General features: G+C 48.0%; 2 long non-coding RNA genes across 2 annotated transcripts in view; one reads left to right on the forward strand and one right to left on the reverse strand.

Moving 5' to 3' along the window:
• The window catches only part of LOC132453867 (uncharacterized), a 154,086-nt gene that overhangs the window by 67,193 nt on the left and 67,898 nt on the right, over positions 1-18,995 (forward strand). The window lies entirely within an intron of this gene.
• On the reverse strand, positions 5,112-6,294 carry LOC132453664 (uncharacterized). The gene is made up of 4 exons (XR_009524762.1): positions 6,017-6,294; positions 5,750-5,863; positions 5,596-5,657; positions 5,112-5,473 (listed from the first exon to the last, which is right to left on the reverse strand). It is a non-coding gene; the product is annotated as an uncharacterized LOC132453664 (long non-coding RNA).

Here is an 18,995-nt window from a genome sequence, read left to right on the forward strand (position 1 = left end):
CAGAGTCCCAGGGTAGGGTCGATTTTGAACGTCTTCTAATAGCAAATCCCAGTCACCTGGTAGTTTAACAGGGGCCTTTTAAGCCATTGCTGGTCAAACTGGCCTCGTAAAGAAAAGCCTGACATCTAGTGGAAAGATGCAGTTATACTACACAGACAGGACACCACCAGGAACTCATGCTGTGTGGCGCTCCTAGGATCGTTGTGTTCCTTCGTACATCAAGGGATTCTTACATTTAATTAAATCGAAAAAAAATGCTCCCCAGGGGGCCCCAGACATCCCTTTCCCGGGCCACATTGACCAGCTCTGACGGGGGGATCCCGAGGCGTTCCCAGGCCAGTGTTGAGATATAATCTCTCCACCTAGTCCTGGGTCTTCCCCGAGGTCTCCTCCCCACTGGACGTGCCTGAAACACCTCCCAAGGGAGGCGCCCAGTGGGCATCCTTGCCAGATGCCCGAACCTCCTCAGCTGACTCCTTTCTAAGTAAAGGAGCAGCGGCTCTAATCCGTGTTCCTCACGGATGGCTGAGCTTCTCACCCTATCCCTAAGGGAGACGCCAGCCACCCTTCTGAGAAAACTCATCTCGGCCGCTTGTACCCGCAATCTCGTCCTTTCGGTCATCACCCAACCCTCATGACCATAGGTGAGGATAGGAACGAAGACCGACCGATAGATCGAGAGCTTTGCCTTGCGGCTCAGCTCTTTTTTCGTAACAACAGTGCGGTAAAGCGAACGCAATACCGCCCCCACTGCTCCGATTCTCCGGCCAATCTCACACTCCATAGTACCCTCACTCGCGAACAAGACCCCGAGGTACTTGAACTCCTTCACTTGGGCTAAGGACTCATTTCCTACCCGGAGTAAGCAATCCACCGGTTTCCTGCTAAGAGTCATGGCCTCAGATTTAGCGGTGCTGATCCTCATCCCAGCCGCTTCACACTCGGCCGCCAGCCGATCCAGTGAGTGCTGAAGGTTACAGGCCGATGATCCAATGAGGACCACATCATCTGCAAAAAGCAGTGACGAGATCCTCAGACCACCGAACTGCAACCCCTCCCTACCACGACTACGCCTCGATATCCTGTCCATGTATATCACAAACAGGATTGGTGACAAGGCGCAGCCCTGGCAGAGACCAGCACCAACTGAGAACGAAACTGACTGGCTGCCGAGGATGCGAACACAGCTCTCGCTTTGGGAGTACAGAGATTGGATGGCCCTGAGGAGAGACCCCCTTAGCCCATACTCCCGCAGCACCTACCACAGTTTCTCCCGGGGAACCCGGTCATACGCCTTCTCCAGATCCATAAAACACATGTAGACCGGATGGGCATACTCCCAGGCCCCCTCCAGGATCCTTGCAAGAGTGAAGAGCTGGTCCGTAGTTCCACGTCCGGGGCGAAAACCGCATTGTTCCTCTTCAATCTGAGGTTCGACGATCGGCCGAACCCTCCTTTCCAGCACCTTGGAGTAGACTTTACCAAGGAGGCTGAGAAGTGTGATACCCCGGTAATTGGCACACACTCTCTGGTCCCCCTTTTTGAACAGGGGAACCACCACCCCGGTGTTGAATAGGCGTGTCAACCATGACAGCCCCTCAACACCCAGAGCCTTTAGCATTTCTGGCTGGATCTCATCAATCCCTGGGGCTTTGCCACTGCAGAGATGTTTGACTACCTCAGTGACCTCCACCAGGGAAATTGACGACGAAACACCATCAACCTCGAGCTCTGCCTCCAACATAGGAGCGTGTTATTTGGATTCAGGAGTTCCTCAAAGTGTTCCTTCCAACGTCCGACAACCTCCTCAGTTGAGGTCAACAGAGTCCCATCCTTACTGTACACAGCTTGGATGGTTCCCTGTTTCCCCCTCCTGAGGCGCCGGAAAGTCTTCCAGAAACACTTTGGTGCCGACCGAAAGTCCTTCTCCATGGCCTCTCCGAACTTCTCCCACGCCCGCTGCTTAGCCTCCGACACGGCGGCAGCTGCAGCACTTCGAGCTGAAGTACAGTAAAATGCATTTTCAGCTTTTTATTCCAAGAAGACATTCAAGCAATGTGTTTTGGTAGTTGCTGGTTTTTGTGTTCATAAGATCAGGTCTGTTATTAAGAAATGAGTATGATGCATTACTGCACTAATGTGCAATGTGTTCAAGGTTACTAAATAATATGATGGTACCTTTCAAATTCACCGGAATAATAAGAAGTGTTCCATTCTTTTGTCCAACTCTGCCCAAAGAAAACATTTTCTAACATATTGCATATCATAAACATGTTGCCAAACATACTGAATAAATACATTACTAAATAAAATCAATCAAAAGCTGAAAATGAAACATAATTGAGTTGTAGTTAAATGTAGTCGACAACATTGAACCTGAGAACATGCTCAAATATACTGATGAGAAGTACACAGGAAACCACGGCAACATCCTGTAGCTGAAAAACACAAACCACTGGTGGTCTTAACACGTGATGTTGTCCATAGAAACGGCGTTGAACACTGTTAAAGTGTGTCTCCCTTGATACACCCTTATGAGGCACCTCTACAGGAAGCAGCTACTCTTGACTTTTAAAGAACCACCTGAAGCTCTGATGAATGAATTTCTCTTCCTGCGTCTTATAACAACCGCTCCATCATAACATGTAAATGTACTCAATACTGTCCTCTACCATTACATAATAGCTGTACTTAAGCATATGAACCATACGTTACCTGGTTCCTGATTGATGCAACATCTCTACTGCTGGGTGTTCCCTGACAAGATGGAGGTCTTCATATTAAAGAAACACAAACAGTCATTATAAGGCCACAAAACCAGTAAAGGGAGACAGTTGCTGTTTCTACGGAAGACAATATGTATCAACGGTGTTCTCAAGATACAGAAGATGACTGTTAACAGAGATATATGCGCTACCTGTCCTTGACAGGTAGCGCATGTCCATTGTAGATGACCAAGGATGAGAGGAGGGAGAAAGAAGAGAAGAGGAGGGACAAAGGATGACCAGCACCAGCACCTTCCACAGTCTGGAGCAGCAGAGTCCCCAACACCAGCAGGAAAGGCATCATATATATATATCTGTATATATATTGTGGCAGACGCCAGGGAGGAGTGAGGGGATTGGGGATTGAAAGGAGACATTTGGCAACCTGCTGGCTCCACCCCCAAGCCTTACATGGACTTCCTCCAATTAACGAGGCAGGCCTGAAGGCCATTAAGCTAGAGTGCTTGCTTTTAAAAAAAGAGTAGGCTACCACAAGCCAGAGCTAGGGGAAAGCTAGGGCTAGCAAAGGACAGGCAGGATCTGTGTGATCGCCTGGAAGCAAGTTACGGCCTAAGAGGAAGATATAGGCGGAATGTAGTTAACTGATTAGGAATACGGATGTTACCTTAGCAGAGGTGGATGACCCTTTTCCCACCCTGGTGGTTTTGATTTACTAGGTAAATAAACCATCACCCATTTGAACCCATCTGTGTTGTGTTGTTTTATCGTTTCACTTGGTGGCGTGGAAACCCCACACCCACTGGCCCGCTACTATATATATATATATATATATTTAGGGAGACAATATGAAATGAAGTCACTGGGGTTTTACCTTTTCACAATCTACCACTGTATAAACTATTGCTACATGTCGTCAAAAATAAGCAAATGTACATTTAGAATGTAATAGAACAATCAATTAATAATCAATGAAACATATGTGATGAATCAATAGGTTCTCTTGCCTCTAAAATGAACAGCATCTAGTTACAATTTATATAACAGTGAAACATTTCTTACCATTGTCCTACACTTATATCTGAAGATAACAGCGCAGAAGATTTATAGGAATTGTAATGTAAAGGGTAGAAATTATAACTGGTAATTGGCACAAATACCTCAGATTAGCATATAGTGTCCCATCTTGAAAACATGTTGAATTGATTTTCTTGATAAACTCAAATGATATTCTATTGACACTTTTTTATGAATACTTATGAAAGTAAATATTGTTTTCTTAAAATTCAGCCCAATTGCATATTGTCCCTCCAATAAATAAGAGTTAAATTATTCATGGCCAATTTCCCTTACTTACAATTAGACATTGCTGTGAAAATCGACACATGGTCGAATTACCAAATGAATTCCTTGAAATATCCTTTAAAAGTCCATATCTGTGTGGATATATTTTAAAACCATCTTGTCTCCATGTTTCACAGCCGGTCCTGCTGCTCCAGACTGTGGGCAGTGCTGGATGCTGCTGGTCATCCTGAATCCATCCTCTGCTCTTCTCCTCTCCCTCCTCTCAACCTCGGTCGTCTACCTCCACTGCAGAAATACAGGTAGCACAGCAAACTCATCCTCTGTTTAGATCTTTTGACCAATATTTACCAGTCTACATTGACTTTCCATGAGTTAAACCTACAATATGGGCATTCGCTATATTTTCCCACCTCTAGGGGCATGAGTTGTATCCATATTTATAGATTTTCCCACAGCGGGGAACAAGAGTGAAACAGAATGAACGTTTTTTTAGGGAAAAAATATCCTTGATTAATTGACTCGTGGATCATGTACCTTGTAGTTCGAAAGTTACATAGTGCAAGTTGATCTGTCAATGCCCAAGTATGTATATATGGATATTTTTATATATATTGTGGGCCTATTGTATCAAAAGAGATGATTAAGATAGAAATAGCAACAACTGACCACTCATTTTTCCACATCTTGACTCTGTACCAACTCCAGCCACCAAAGACCCCAGAGTTTATCTGACAACACCTGACTCAGGAAGTAGAACTCAGGACATCAGGTTCCAGAACCGCTTCACCCAGTGCCTAGTTTTCCTTAACTTCCTAGTTGTGTTTTTTAACTTCATACATGCGAGAACCATCCACGTTGAAAAGCTATAGCTGTACTGACACTGTTGTAATCAGACGTTGTCTCATCATAACACCATCCTGCAAAGAATGGCAGCGGATATTACTCAGTTTTATTCTTACAATAATGGATTTAATATAGGAGATATATGACCTCAACTTCTTTTATGACTGACTCAAATCAAGTATGAAAGTTTAAAATAAACTGCCATGCAACATCTTTGGATTTTATTGATTTGTTTATACATTTAATGAAAACATATAATAGACAGGTTACTTTTGGGTATAAAACAATATACAAATGCATATTTCAATGTTTTCTGTGTAACATATTGTAAATCAATCCAAGTTGTACTAATTTCAAGGCATCAAAATACCTTGAAACACAAGGGAATTTCAATTCATGTGTGTTTGTGTGTACGACTGTGTGTTTGTTTGTTGTTGTGAGTGAGTCTATGTGTGTGCGTTGGGCTGTGTGTGTTGTGGAGGGAGGAACTCTAACCAATCCGCCTCTCAAAGCCCACTCGTACTGCAAACGAAGAAGCTGTGAGATCCTTTTTTTTGTGGAGTTTTCAACACAGCATAAAATACACGGCTATAGTTTTCATCCTGTGTGTGAGGGACAAACAAAATGTGACATTAGGACAGTACAACTACTGAGCACACTTCTTAATAAAACAGGGTGTTGATATCAATTAATGTAAGAGGTGAACTATGCAACCATCAGATACCTCATGTTGCGGTAATAAAGGTCTGTTTTCCTGAGAGGCGGCAGGGTGTTTTCTGGCACAAACTGAAACAGAGACCGAGTTAGAATAAAGGAGACAACGCAATCAAATGAAGTGCAGAAAGACTTCCAGTGAATAAAAGCACGTGAATCTCTACCCATGTGACTGCAGAGGAGGTAGAGGACCAAAGAGAGGAGAGCAGAGGACGGGCACAGTGTGACCAGCAGCACCCAGCACTGTCCACAGTCTGGAGCAGCAGAGTCCCCAAAACCTGCAGCAAAGGCATCGTATATATATATATATATAGTAAAAGAACAATAAATAAAAAAATATATATGAATATTTAATGAATATATAGGCTCTCTTGCCACGATATACCTGTTCTAACAATTGATATCCGTCACAACAAGAAATCATGTCTTACCAATGTCCTTCAGAGTAGGACCTACACTTATATCTGAAGATAAAAGTGAGAAGGAATTGTAATGATTAGGGTAGAATTTGTAACTCTAGTTAGTGGCAGAAACATCTCAGATTAGCATATCGGCCCGTCTTGAAACAAGTTGAATTGATTTAATGAAATAAAAAAGAAAATTGTATTCTTTGGAAACTTTATTTTAAAAGTAAATGTTCTTTGCTTGACATGCAGAACAGTTGCATATTGTCCCTAATTATGATAACAGTTCCTAACGGTGCCACAAAAGTGACGTAAAAAAATAAATAAAAACCATGGACTGGTGACAAACACGGATTTTAGTTTTGCGAGATCTTGAATGTGTTTTTGCGAGATCTTGACTTTGTTTTTCGGGATCCTGACTTACTTTTGTGCTCCGAGGGACCGGCTGGCAATCGGGGTTGTGGTTGTGCCCTTGGGATGGTGGGAGGGTGGGAATTTGATAAGTGTGTGCCACAAAGCTCCTGAGTGGGACACGGAGCAGCGTTTCGCCGTGGAGAGTGCAATGTGCGTGCGGGTCTGGATCAAAATCTCGCAAATCCACCTAGAGAGCTCGCAAAACAAACACAAGATCTCGCAAACCAAAGTCAAGATCTTACAAAACAAACTCAAGGCCTCGCAAAATAAAGTCAAGATCTAGCAAAAATATAGTCAGTGTTTGTCCCCAGTACATCTTTTTTCTTTTTTGTCTTTATGTCACTTTGTTGGCGCCGTAGTTCCTTATTAATTTCAAGAGAAAAAAATGTTGAAGCATGAGGGAATTTCCTTCAACTTGACATTGGAATAAAAATCTATGCAGAGTCAACTTACCAAATGAAATCCTTGTGGTTACATTTCCATATCTGTGTTTATACTTTGTAGGATTCTGGTCTTGCTCTGTCACATACTTTTTTTCAGTTCGACAGTAGTAGAGACCAAGGTGAGAATCAGATATGTTCGTAATCAGTAAAGTGTATATTTTTGAAGAATGGTTCCACATCCCATTTAGATTGGATAATTTGGAGTCCTTATTCTCCTCTAATTCCTGCCATGTCAGAATAAGTGGGGGCTGATTTTCATGAGAACAGTTCCTGTACCAAACAATAGTTTCACCAGATGAGAGTTTACAGTCACAAGGTACAGTAACGTTTTCTCCTGGTCTCACGTACAGCTCCACTACGGTGTAAGAGGACACAACAGCACCTTGAATTAAAAACATAGATTATGAGTCAGAATGAAGAAAGACGCATGGATAAAATGGAGCTGAATCAATGAACATGAATCAATATTTACGTTTATTTTTAAACAAGGCAATAGGCCTATTATACAACTGGCCTACTGCTAAGTAGAAATTAAAATGTTCATATTTTACCCCAGGCGATGGGTAGAAAGATATACATCCAGCTCATTGTGATGATCCGTTGTGGAGTAAGACATTAGAAACTACACATGCACATTCAGACACAGACTAACACACACAAACACCCACACACAAGCACACACGCGTAGAAAAAGAAGCCTTGCGATTGGCTGGCTACATGGAAACTGTTGAGGTTATTACACTCTTCTTATCAGGCAAGGTTTGATTGTCAGAATATCAACGAGATCTTCTGCTTTAATAAATGCTTCTATAACTATAATTGGGGGAAACGTAAAAACACAATGTAAAAATTAACGTTTGTTAATAATTTAACTAGTTGTTCTACATTCAGGTCTTTCCAAACCACCAATAATGCATAAATATTGTCTTAGTTTCCATTAAATTAAATTTATTTTTTGTGGAGTTTCCAACACAGAATAAAACACATGGCTGTAGTTTTCATCCTGCGTGTGAGAGACAGACAGAACATGACATTTGGACAGTGCAACTACTGAAAACACTTCTTAATAGAACAGGTTATTTATATCATTTCATGTAAAAGGTGTTAAAGGTCTGGTTTCCTGAGAGACGCCAGGGTCTCTGGTACGAACCGAAACACAGACTGATTTAGAATAAAAGAGACAACGCAATCAAATGAAGTGCAGAAAGACTTCCAGCGGTTAAAAGCACAGGCAGTTCTACATATGTGACCACAGAGTAAGCCTCTAAAGGCTTACCTGAAAGATGTATTTCTTAATATTGATAGTCTATATGAATTTATAAGTATAAATAAATAAATACATCATTAGATTATACTATATACTAATACTATAGCTGAAGCTATAGTATTAGTATAGTATAATTTAATCTTTTATCCAAACTGTCTTCCTGTTTTTTCATATGTTCTTAGGCGGCCCAAGATGGAATCAAGCCCCTACAATATGGCCATTTTGGCCATCTATATCTACACACATATATATATATATATATATATATATATATATATATATATATATATATATACACAATATATAGATCTATAGATAAATCTATGAAGATCTATCTATCTAGATATATCTTCTCCAATGTATACCATTACATCAAACAGCTTCTCCATCACACAGCTCAATGTATTGCTAATCAATAGTATCCATACAGCGATTAGTGCATTGATAGACACACAGAGAAAAAACCTGACCTGCCACACCAGAGTGCTGGGCCCCAGGGCTGCAGCTGGGTACTACTCGTTCGCCATGTGTTCTACAGAGAGAGACAACTAGCGAGACTGTGTGTGTATTCCTACGAATTCTGTAAAACGGTTAAACCCATGAAGCGTGAGTCAGTACGCTTCATAATACCATTGCACTAAACCCTGGACCTCTTTCTCATCCCTCCCTTTCTGTTCAATATATTGTATGTATGAACTTTACATTTGTCTGTTGTTCATGGGTTATCTGCGTGTGCGTGTGTGTGTGTGTGTGTGTGTGTGTGTGTGTGTGTGTGTGTGTGTGTGTGTGTGTGTGTGTGTGTGTGTGTGTGTGTGTGTGTGTGTGTGTGTGTGTGTGTGTGTGTTGTGGTAACTCGGTTAGGTAGAAGGGCTCAAAGTAAGGACCAGGCAGGGTGTGAGGGTCCAAAGCCTCAAACGGCGGTTTATTACACTCGGTTTCTTATATCCACACAAGCGCACGCTGTTCATCGAAGTTGGGGGGGGTTGCTCGAGTCGTCGTCCACGTGTCCGCCGTGCGGCTCACTCTACGCTCTCGGTCGTCTGCGTTGTCCTCTCTTCCACTCGACTCCTCTCGATCCGTCGTTTGGTGGCCTCCTTTTAACACCTGGGTGCCTCCTGCCCAGGTGCTCCTCGTTTCCCCGATTGCGGCTCTCGGGAGGTTGGGATTTGTCGCCGGCTGTTGGCCACCGGCGGAATATCCCGGCCTCGACTCTCCCGAACACGGGGCGTGGCACCGGGGGAATGCCACACACTCCCCCCCTTTGCCTATGCCCCTCCGTGCGCGAGGCCCAGCCCCCGCACGCATCTCGGCGGGACAGAGCGTCGGCGTTGGTGTGTTCCCGCCCCGGCCTATGCTCCACGGTAAAGGAGAAGGGCTGGAGGGACAGGAACCACCTCGTTATCTGAGCATTCGTGTCCTTGGCGGTGGCCATCCACTTCAGTGGGGCGTGGTCCGTCACCAGGACGAACTGGTGTCCTAGGAGATAATACGCTAGTTTTGTGACGGCCCACTTAATGGCCAGCGCCTCCTTTTCTACCGTGCTGTAGTTCCGCTCGTGGGGGAGGAGCTTCCGGCTGAGATAGGTCACCGGATGCTCCTCTCCGTTCCGGACCTGGGATAGGACCCCACCTAGTCCCACCTCGGACGCGTCTGTCTGGAGGGTGAAAGGGAGGTTAAAATCAGGGGTGACCAGCAGCGGCTCCTTACATAGGGCCCCCCGTAGGTCCTCGAAGGCCCTCGTCGCTGCCTCAGTCCAGTGGACCCTTTCCGGGAGGGCCTTCCGGGTGAGATCGTTCAGGGGGCAGGCTAGGGTGGCATACCCCGGGATAAAACGCTGATAATACCCCACCAGCCCCAGGAACGATCTCACCTGCTTCTTGGTCTGGGGTTGAGGCCACTCCCGGATAGCCGCCACCTTGTCCTCCTGGGGTCGCACGTTCCCCCTCCCCACCCGGTACCCCAAATAGGCCGTCTCCTCCCGCCCCAACCTGCACTTTGCAGGGTTGGCGGTAAGCCCGGCCGCTCGTAGGCCGTTGAGCACGGGCGAGGTGGTCTCGGACTATGGGCCAGACCTTGGCCATTCGGTCCCTGACGAGCTCCACATGCTCGATGGTGGTCCTGTGTGGAGAGGGATGACTCTCCCACGCCTCCTTCGCCAGGTCCAGTATTCCACGGGGTCTCCTCCCATAAAGGAGTTCGAAGGGCGAGAGCCCCGTGGAAGCCTGGGGCACCTCACGAATGGCGAAGAGGACGTGGGGAAGCAACTGGTCCCAGTTCTTCCCGTCCGCCTCGATGCTCTTTTTGAGCATCCGTTTGATGGTCTGGTTAAACCGCTCGACTAGCCCGTCCGTCTGCGGGTGATATACCGAGGTCCGGAGCTGGGAGACCTGTAACAGTTTCAGTAGCTCCTTGACTACGCGGGACATGAAACACGAGCCTTGATCGGTGAGGATCTCCTTTGGGAGCCCCACCCGGCTAAAGAGTAGTACCAGCTCTCGGGCTACCGCCTTGCTAGTCGCCGCACGCAGTGGGAGGGCCTCGGGGTATCGGGTCGCATAATCTAATATGACGAGGAGATAACGATGTCCCCGGCTCGTCCTGGGGAGGGGTCCTACGATGTCCAGCGCTATTCTCTCGAAGGGAGTCTCAATTATGGGCATCGGTATGAGCGGACTCCACTCCACTGCCCGCGGGGCTACGCGCTGGCAGTCGGGACACTCCTGGCAGTAACGCGCTACATCTCTACGCACCCCGGGCCAATAGAACCGCGCCACCACCCGCTCTCGCGTTTTGTCCATGCCCAGATGTGCGCCGAGCAAATGTGTGTGGGCCATGAACAAAACCTTAGACACGTACGGTCGCGGTACCACCAGTTGTTGTACTACCTCCCCCTCGCGTACGTCGACCCTGTACAGCAACCCCCGCTGAGTGCAGAAGTGGGGGTGGGTCAGGTGGCTCACTGAGTCCCTCACCTGACCGTCGTGGGCGACCACATGTCCCCACGCGTGCCGCAGGGCATCGTCCCGATGCTGGGCCGTAGCGAACTGTCCCGGTCGGGCCGAGTTCTCCCCCCCCGCCTGGGCGAAGTCCGATAGCTCAGTTAGGGGGGAGCTCTCGGGCTCCTCGGGGGTGTTCCCCCTCTCGGAGGCGGTAACGGTGTCGGAGCTGGGCCCCGCTCCGTCTCCCGGTCCCGGTCGCACCTGGTCCCCGGTAGATCGGGGCGGGCTTCCCGGCGCCGACGGTCCCTCTCCTCCGGAACCCGGCTCGTCGTCCGTCTCGGTCCGCGCGGCGGTCGGTCGGCGGGTCGCTCCCAGGGCTGGTCCGTGGTCGGCGGCGGTCGTCGGGACGGGTCCGGTCTCCGACCCGGACTCTCGCGTCGGCGGGCGCCTTGCCCCTCGCTGGGCCGGGCGTCCGCTTCGGCCGACCGGGCGGTGCAGCTCCCGTCCCCCTCGGTTCCCCCTCATGGGGCTCCAAAAGCGGGTGAAGATGGGGCAGTCCCGGCCGATCAGGAACGGCACCGGAAGGGTCGGTACTATCCCGGCCCGGGCGACGAAGACCCCCTGTGGTGTGCGTACTACCACGTGGCAGGTTTCGTACGTCCGGGTGTCGCCGTGTACGCAGGAGACCTGCATCGGGGTTCCCGGTCTGCCCCCGGCTAGGTCGGCCCTCACCAGGGTCACAGCACTCCCCGTGTCCACCAGGGCATGGGTGTCCTGGTGCATCACCTTGATGGGGACGGTGGGGGAGTCCTTGACGCTCTGTGTCCAGCAGGTCGCCAGCATACAGGTGGGGCGGTCTCTCGGGGCGGTGCACGCGGAGGGCATGGGGACGTCCTGTCGGTCGGGGCAGTCGCGGACCAGGTGTCCCCGTTGTCCGCAGTGGTAGCAGCGCCGGGTCTCGGGTTCCCCTCGTTCTCGGGGCGGGGTGGTCGGCCGGGTCCTCGACGGCGGTGTTGGGCTCTCTCTCCGGGTGGCCCGGGGGTTGGGTCTCGGGCCCGCCGCCAGCCGCTGGGCCACCTGCCAGTTCTCCAGCTGGCGCACGAGGTCGTCCACGGTCTCAGGGTGGTGGTGGGCCAGCACCCTCCGGGCGTCGGGGGGCAGCTGTCGCACGGTGTTGTCCACCACGACCCGATCCACGGGGCTGGGTCCCGCTCCGTCTGCCAGCCACCTCCGGACTAGCCGACATTGGTGGGCCACCTGGGTCCGTACGGGTCCTCGGACGTCGAACGTCCACTCGTGGAAATTGAGGGCCTTCGCAGCAAGGCTATGTCCATAGTAGGCCAACACGGCCGCCTTGAGTGCGGTATACCGGCCCGCGTCCCCGGGGTTGAGGTCCTGACTCGCCTGCTGGGCGGGTCCGGTTAAAAACGGGGCCACTATATAGGCCCACTGGGCCTCTGGCCACCTCTCCCGGGTGGCCACCTGCTCAAATGATTCTAGGAAGGCCTCGACATCGTCATCGGGTCCTAGTTTTGTGAGCCGACTCGTCGGGGCGGTGGTCGGCGGGTCGCGGGTGGCCTGCTGGGTCAGGCGGAGCACCGCCTCCGTCAGCAGGGCCAGGCTGGGGTCCGATTCTCTCGGGCCGGCTGGTCCTGCGGCTGTCCCGGGGTTCTGCATCTACGTCCGCGGGTATTCACCTCCGCGAACGGAGGAACCGCACAGGAAAAACAAAAAAAATAAAAAAAAACGAAGAGCCACTGCCAATACGCGGGGAGGGGTCCTTACCGGGAGCCGCACGTGGACCGAGTTGCCTGCATTCTCCACCATATGTGGTAACTCGGTTAGGTAGAAGGGCTCAAAGTAAGGACCAGGCAGGGTGTGAGGGTCCAAAGCCTCAAACGGCGGTTTATTACACTCGGTTTCTTATATCCACACAAGCGCACGCTGTTCATCGAAGTTGGGGGGGGTTGCTCGAGTCGTCGTCCACGTGTCCGCCGTGCGGCTCACTCTACGCTCTCGGTCGTCTGCGTTGTCCTCTCTTCCACTCGACTCCTCTCGATCTGTCGTTTGGTGGCCTCCTTTTAACACCTGGGTGCCTCCTGCCCAGGTGCTCCTCGTTTCCCCGATTGCGGCTCTCGGGAGGTTGGGATTTGTCGCCGGCTGTTGGCCACCGGCGGTATATCCCGGCCTCGACTCTCCCGAACAGGGGGCGTGGCACCGGGGGAATGCCACAGTGTGTGTGTGTGTGTGTGTGTGTGTGTGTGTGTGTGTGTGTGTGTGTGTGTGTGTGTGTGTGTGTGTGTGTGTGTGTGTGTGTGTGTGTGTGTGTGTGTGTGTGTGTGCGTGCGTGTGTGTGATAGCTAGCATTGCAGTTTGGACTGTATGCAAAAAACGCATTTGTCTTCATTTGGAATTTTATTTAGGGGTTTCTGGGTAAACGAGTATCAGGCAACAACAAACACAAGATAGTTTCTTCCAGTGTGATATTCTGTCTGATCACAGCTTCAAAGCATAGGATGAGACAGAAGACCATCCAGACCAAGCTTCAGTGTTTTTGCCTGTATTCTTCTTTGTTGGTCAGTAAGCCATTCTTTACCAATTGGCTTCAGACGAGAGACAATAAATATAAACATTGATTGAGTGAATTGAAATAAAGACATATGACTTTTGACTGTGGTAGTTTGTGAGTCAATACAGTCTGAGATAAAGCATTGTGATCTCATACAGAACTTCTGTTGGAACATAGCAAAACAGTATTTTTGTAACATTTATTTTGAGTTCATTGAATTTTTAGGGATTATTGGCATTAGTCAACATCCAAGCTGACCTGCATTCGCAAGAACAATAAGATAGACGTCACACGCAGAACGCACAGACGTATGCATGAAGTAAGTAAATAGTAAGTACATTTAATTGATAAAGCACATTTACACACAGCATAACCGACCAAGTGTTGTACAGTGGATCACTAAAAAGACAAATAATACAAAAAACAGATTGGACCAATAGTCGTAATTAAATAAAACATAAAGAAAAGGAATCCCCAAGGAAGGCCAGGGAGTACTGGTGGGTTTTAGCCTGGATTTGCAGGCTGAAAATGGAGGGGGCGGTACTGATGACCAGGGGGAGATAGTTCCACAGATGTGGAGTAGCAACTGCAAAGGCTCTATCACCCCTCTGTTTTAGCCATGAGCGCGGCACATGCAGAAGCCCTTTGTTTGGGGATCTAAGGGACCTTTGGTCTGAGTGGCGCTGTACAAGGTAGGTGATATAGTTGAGTCCTGCCCATTAAGTGCCTTAGAAACAAATAATACAACTTTAAACTGAATCCTAAATAGACCTGGGAGCCAGTGCATCGAGGCCAGAATGGGGGTGATGTGCTCATGAAAGCCACTGAATTCAGCAGTTAGGGATCAATAAGTTGATGTGCAGTAGTACTAATACTGTGTGGACCTTTTCACAACGGTGGAGGTTCTTTTTATCAACTGAAATTTCGAAAGCGGTTTGAAATGTTTTAAAAAATGTGTTATTTTAATCATGCCAAACTACCAAAAAGCCAAACTACAATATCACATAGGATTGCTGTGTGGCATGGACGTCAATGGCTTTTGGGTCAACCCATCGGTCCGAGTCTGACTCTGACGGAAGAGCTTCAATACAGCCTCAAAGTTTCCGAAGCCACACAGCTTCCATAGTATCAGATACCAAACAAATAAAGTGGTTTAAACATTTTGCAAAGTTTTGATGAAATTGCACAGCAGGAATAGCGCTATTCAAGAGAAAAACACTCGGACGCTATTGTGGGTGACGAATCCCCAGAAAAAGGAGAAAAATATCATTATTGATCAACTGTGCCTCCACTGTGAACCTCCATCACTGCTGTCTTTCATTAATTCACTTATTGTGTTCACATCAAACTTCCATGAATTTCAATATGTTCACACTAAGGTCATGTTACAAGAAATCTGTCCTGAATCTGATTTAAGATGATCAATGTGATTCTTGCCCAGTTTTGCCTCCAGAGTAAACGATGCCAGAGTCCCAGGGTAGGGTCGATTTTGAACGTCTTCTAATAGCAAATCCCAGTCACCTGGTAGTTTAACAGGCGCCTTTTAAGCCATTGCTGGTCAAACTGGCCTCGTAAAGAAAAGCCTGACATCTAGTGGAAAGATGCAGTTATACTACACAGACAGGACACCACCAGGGCCTCATGCTGTGTGGCGATCCTAGGATCGTTGTGTTCCTTCCTACATCAAGGGATTCTTACATTTAATTAAATCGAAAAAAATGCTCCCCAGGGGGCCCCAGACATCCCTTTCCCGGGCCACATTGACCAGCTCTGACGGGGGGATCCCGAGGCGTTCCCAGGCCAGTGTTGAGATATAATCTCTCCACCTAGTCCTGGGTCTTCCCCGAGGTCTCCTCCCCACTGGACGTGCCTGAAACACCTCCCAAGGGAGGCGCCCAGTGGGCATCCTTGCCAGATGCCCGAACCTCCTCAGCTGACTCCTTTCTAAGTAAAGGATCAGCGGCTCTAATCCGAGTTCCTCACGGATGGCTGAGCTTCTCACCCTATCCCTAAGGGAGACGCCAGCCACCCTTCTGAGAAAACTCATCTCGGCCGCTTGTACCCGGGATCTCGTCCTTTCGGTCATCACCCAACCCTCATGACCATAGGTGAGGATAGGAACGAAGACCGACCGATAGATCGAGAGCTTTGCCTTGCGGCTCAGCTCTCTTTTCGTAACAACAGTGCGGTAAAGCGAACGCAATACCGCCCCCGCTGCTCCGATTCTCTGGCCAATCTCACGCTCCATAGTACCCTCACTCGCGAACAAGACCCCGAGGTACTTGAACTCCTTCACTTGGGCTAAGGACTCATTTCCTACCCGGAGTAAGCAATCCACCGGTTTTCCTTCCAATCCAAGAGTAATGTCCTCAGATTTAGCGGTGCTGATCCCCCTCCCAGCCGCTTCACACTCGGCCGCCAGCCGATCCAGTGAGTGCTGAAGGTCACAGGCCGATGATCCAATGAGGACCACATCATCTGCAAAAAGCAGTGACGAGATCCTCAGACCACCGAACTGCAACCCCTCCCTACCACGACTACGCCTCGATATCCTGTCCATGTATATCACAAACAGGATTGGTGACAAGGCGCAGCCCTGGCGGAGACCAGCACCCACTGAGAACGAAACTGACTGGCTGCCGAGGACGCGAACACAGCTCTCGCTTTGGGAGTACAGAGATTGGATGGCCCTGAGGAGAGACCCCCTTACCCCATACTCCCGCAGCACCTCCCACAGTTTCTCCCGGGGAACCCGGTCATACGCCTTCTCCAGATCAATAAAACACATGTAGACCGGATGGGCATACTCCCAGGCCCCCTCCAGGATCCTTGCGAGAGTGAAAAGCTGGTCCGTAGTTCCACGTCCGGGGCGAAAACCGCATTGTTCCTCTTCAATCTGAGGTTCGACGATCGGCCGAACCCTCCTTTCCAGCACCTTGGAGTAGACTTTACCAGGGAGGCTGAGAAGTGTGATAACCCGGTAATTGGCACACATTCTCTGGTCCCCCTTTTTGAACAGGGGAACCACCACCCCGGTGTTGAATAGGCGTGTCAACCATGACAGCCCCTCAACACCCAGAGCCTTTAGCATTTCTGGCTGGATCTCATCAATCCCTGGGGCTTTGCCACTGCGGAGATGTTTGACTACCTCAGTGACCTCCACCAGGGAAATTGACGACGAAACACCATCAACCTCGAGCTCTGCCTCCAACATTGGAGCGTGTTATTCGGATTCAGGAGTTCCTCAAAGTGTTCCTTCCAACGTCTCCGAACTTCTCCCACGCCCGCTGCTTAGCCTCCGACACGGCGGCAGCTGCAGCACTTCGAGCTGAAGTACAGTAAAAAGCATTTTCAGCTTTTTATTCCAAGAAGACATTCAAGCAATGTGTTTTGGTAGTTGCTGGTTTTTGTGTTCATAAGATCAGGTCTGTTATTAAGAAATGAGTATGATGCATTACTGCACTAATGTGCAATGTGTTCAAGGTTACTAAATAATATGATGGTACCTTTCAAATTCACCGGAATAATAAGAAGTGTTCCATTCTTTTGTCCAACTCTGCCCAAAGAAAACATTTTCTAACATATTGCATATCATAAACATGTTGCCAAACATACTGAATAAATACATTACTAAATAAAATCAATCAAAAGCTGAAAATGAAACATGATTGAGTTGTAGTTAAATGTAGTCGACAACATTGAACCTGAGAACATGCTCAAATATACTGATGAGAAGTACACAGGAAACCACGGCAACATCCTGTAGCTGAAAAACACAAACCACTGGTGGTCTTAACACGTGATGTTGTCCATAGAAACGGCGTTGAACACTGTTAAAGTGTGTCTCCCTTGATACACCCTTATGAGGCACCTCTACAGGAAGCAGCTACTCTTGACTTTTAAAGAACCACCTGAAGCTCTGATGAATGAATTTCTCTTCCTGCGTCTTATAACAACCGCTCCATCATAACATGTAATGCCGCTTTTCCACCGCACATGTAGCTCGACTCGACACGACACGACTCGACACGACTCGACACGGTAGCAGCACGGGTGCTTTTCCACCGCAAATAGTACCTCCTGGACGTGGGCGGGGTCGGCTGCGCGAAAGGGCCGTGACGTATTTTTGTACGCGACGCAAACAAGACCTACGCAACCCACACATGGACAGAACCCACGTAACAACAATGGAGGACATCGATAACATTACTATTATTAGCTGGCATGTTGAAGAAGTTCAAGAAGTGGAATATGTTGGCTGCGGCGCTGCTATGGCTGTTACCAGCATGGTTGCCATGTCGCTCTCGTGACTTCGTCACACTCTCTGGCCAATCAGTGGCCGGCCGTCTGCCGACGTCACCTTTTAGCATCGGCTCAGCTCGCTTGGAACCTAGAGCGAGGCGGTACTAGAAAAAGCAGCCACTTCAGGTACCAGGTACCATGTTTTCGCGGTGGAAACGCAAAAAATGCGAGCTGAGTCGAGTCGTGTCGAGCTGGTACCATGCAGTGGAAAAGCGGCATAAATGTACTCAATACTGTCCTCTACCATTACATAATAGCTGTACTTAAGCATATGAACTATACGTTACCTGGTTCCTGATTGATGCAACATCTCTACTGCTAGGTGTTCCCTGACAACATGGAGGTCTTCATATTAAAGAAACACAAACAGTCATTATAAGGCCACAAAACCAGTAAAGGGAGACAGTTGCTGCTTCTACGGCAGACAATATGTATCAACGGTGTTCTCAAGATACAGAAGATGACTGTTAACAGAGATATATGCGCTACCTGTCCTTGACATGTTACCTTAGCAGAGGTGGATGACCCTTTTCCCACCCTGGTGGTTTTGATTTACTAGGTAAATAAACCATCACCCATTTGAACTGCTCTGTGTTGTGTTGTTTTATCATTTAACTTGGTGGCGTGGAAACCCCACACCCACTGGCCCGCTACTATATATATATATATATATATATATATATATATATATATATATATATATATATATATATATATTTAGGGAGATAATATGAAATGAAGTCACTGGGGTTTTACCTTTTCACAATCTACCACTGTATAAACTATTGCTACATGTCGTCAAAAATAAGCAAATGTACATTTAGAATGTAATAGAACAATCAATTAATAATCAATGAAACATATGTGATGAATCAATAGGCTCTCTTGCCTCTAAAATGAACAGCATCTAGTTACAATTTATATAACAGTGAAACATTTCTTACCATTGTCCTACACTTATATCTGAAGATAACAGCGCAGAAGATTTATAGGAATTGTAATGTAAAGGGTAGAAATTATAACTGGTAATTGGCACAAATACCTCAGATTAGCATATAGTGTCCCATCTTGA

The sequence above is a fragment of the Gadus macrocephalus genome, chromosome 3, assembly GCF_031168955.1.
Source record: "Gadus macrocephalus chromosome 3, ASM3116895v1".
Lineage (NCBI taxonomy): Eukaryota > Metazoa > Chordata > Actinopteri > Gadiformes > Gadidae > Gadus > Gadus macrocephalus.